The sequence below is a fragment of the Penaeus japonicus genome, unplaced genomic scaffold, assembly GCF_977035675.1.
Source record: "Penaeus japonicus unplaced genomic scaffold, GWHDUDI00000001_assembly GWHDUDI00000008, whole genome shotgun sequence".
NCBI lineage: Eukaryota > Metazoa > Arthropoda > Malacostraca > Decapoda > Penaeidae > Penaeus > Penaeus japonicus.
Window position 1 is genome coordinate 23,055,037 of NW_028234410.1, and position 2,500 is coordinate 23,057,536.

Sequence of the window (2,500 nt, forward strand, 5' to 3'; positions counted from 1 at the left end):
ATATGAGACCTGCTAATTCATTGCTCCACCTAGAAGGAGGGAGACCAAGAAAATAAGAAAGAAGATAAAATTGATATGAATAATCTACACATCTGCCTATCGATCTATGTATCTACTTCTAAACACATATATTGGCTACTGGGAGGAAGGGAGTAAGGGAGTGAGTGAGGGAGGGAGAACACGACACGTTAGGTTGATAAGGATATTACATGGGAAAAAATGTATCTGTTCATACCAACTAAAATAATTGTTACTAAAGGCTCAAGGCAACAGTGTTACTGAGGTCTGTAGTGAGTAAATACGTAAATGATAAATAATAGTAATAATATTTGAAAGATTGAATATATTTTAACAAAGCACAAACAATTACATACACACAGGTACCACCCCCCCCAACCTCCGCCTACGCACGCATTTATGCTTCTTACCCCCTCTTACCCCCAACCCTTAACCCCTTTCCCTCCCTCTTTCCCCCTCTCTCTCCCTCTCTCTCCCGCCCTCTCACGTTTACAAGCCTTGGGCCCCGCCTCACAAAACGCGCCCATACAAAACCACCCTCGAGAACACGGCCGCCCGAACCACGCCCTATGTAGCCGCCTTGCTGTCCCGGTGTTCATTCATCATATACAAGGCCAGGGAACATACAGGGCCTTGTTTGGAGTATATGGGGAGAGGGAGAGGGAGAGGGAGAGGGAGAGGGAGAGGGAGAGGGAGAGGGAGAGGGAGAGGGAGAGGGAGAGGGAGAGGGAGAGGGAGAGGGAGAGGGAGAGGGAGAGGGAGAGGGAGAGGAAAAGGGAGAGGGAGAGGGAAGGAGAGAGAGGGGGAGGGGGAAGGAGAGGCAGAGGGAGACGGAGAGGAAAAGGGAGAGGGAGAGGGAAGGAGAGAGAGGGGGAGGGGGAGGGAGAGGCAGAGGGAGAGGGAGAGGGAGACGGAGAGGAAAAGGGAGAGGGAGGGGGAGAGGGAGACGGAGAGGAAAAGGGAGAGGGAGGGGGAGAGGGAGAGGGAGAGGGAGAGGGAGAGGAAAAGGGAGAGGCAGGGGGAGAGGGAGAGGGAGAGGCAGGGGGAGAGGGAGAGGGAGACGGAGAGGGAGAGGGAGAGGGGGGGGGAGAGGGGGAGGGAGAGGAAAAGGGAGAGGCAGGGGGAGGGGGAGAGGGAGAGGGAGAGGCAGGGGGAGAGGGGGGAGAGGGAGACGGAGAGGAAGGGAGAGGGGGGGGAGAGGGAGAGGGAGAGGCAGGGGGAGAGGGGGGAGGGAGAGGCAGGGGGGAGAGGGGAGGGAGAGGCAGGGGAGAGGGAGAGGGAGAGGGAGAGGCAGGGGGAGAGGGGGGGAGGGAAGGGGGAGAGGGGGAGGGAGAGGCAGGGGGAGAGGGGGAGGGAGAGGCAGGGGGAGAGGGAGAGGGAGAGGGAGAGGCAGGGGGAGAGGGAGAGGGAGAGGCAGGGGGAGAGGGGGAGGGAGAGGAGGGGGAGAGGGGGAGGGAGAGGGAGAGGGAGAGGGAGAGGGAGGGAGAGGGGCAGGGAGAGAGAGGGGGGGAGGGAGAGGGAAAGGCAGGGGGAGAGGAAGAGGGAGAGGGAGAGGCAGGGGGACAGGGGGAGGGAGAGGGAGAGGGAGAGGCAGGGGGAGAGGGAGAGGGAGAGGCAGGGGGAGAGGGGGAGGGAGAGGCAGGGGGAGAGGGGGAGGGAGAGGGAGAGGCAGGGGGAGAGGGAGAAGGAGAGGGAGGGGGAGAGGGAAGGGGAAAGGGAGAGGGAAAGTGAGAGGGAGGGGGGAAGGTGAAAGGGAGGAAGAGGAAGAGGAAGAGGAAGAGGAAGAGGGGGAGGGGGAGGGGGAGGAAGGGAGGAAGGGAAGAAGGAGAGAGGAAGGGATGGGGAGGGGGAGAAGGAGAGGGAGGGAAGGAAGGAGGGAGGGAGGGAGGGAGGGAGGGAGGGAGGGAGGGAGGGAGGGAGGGAGGGAGGGAGGGAGGGAGGGAGGGAAAGAAAGAAAGAAGGAAGGTAGGGAAAGAGCGAGAGAGGGAGGGAGAGAAGGAGGGAGAGGGAGAAGGTTATCTGATGGTAAACCTCTTTTGTAATTCCCAAACACAAGCCCCCGACAGAGCTCTTTGAGAACTCTTTAAAAGTTCGAGTCTTTTTTACCTTCCGTCTCTGATGGAGAATGCCTTAAAAACAAGAAGGAAGGAGGGAGGGAGGGAGGGAGGGAGAGGCTTGAGGGAGGAAGAGGAGAAGAGAGAGAGAGGGAGGAGGAGGAGGAGGGAGGGTATAAAAAGAGAAGAAAAAAAGAGGGTAAAATATTTAAAAAGCGACTAGTTCATGTAAATTCCGGATGATGTATAAAATTATAGACTATAATATTTCCTTTATATATATATATATATATATATATATATATATATATATATATATATATATATATATATATATATAAACAAAATATTGAAGAAAAAAAATCCAAAAATCTATGAATATAAACCTCGAACAAGTAACAAAATCATAATGCATGAAATTTCAAAAA

General features: G+C 54.8%; 1 protein-coding gene across 1 annotated transcript in view; it reads right to left on the minus strand.

The window, feature by feature from the left end:
- Duox (dual oxidase) overlaps positions 1-2,500 on the minus strand; it is a 156,477-nt gene that overhangs the window by 26,000 nt on the left and 127,977 nt on the right. The gene's annotated exons all lie outside the window — the stretch shown is intronic.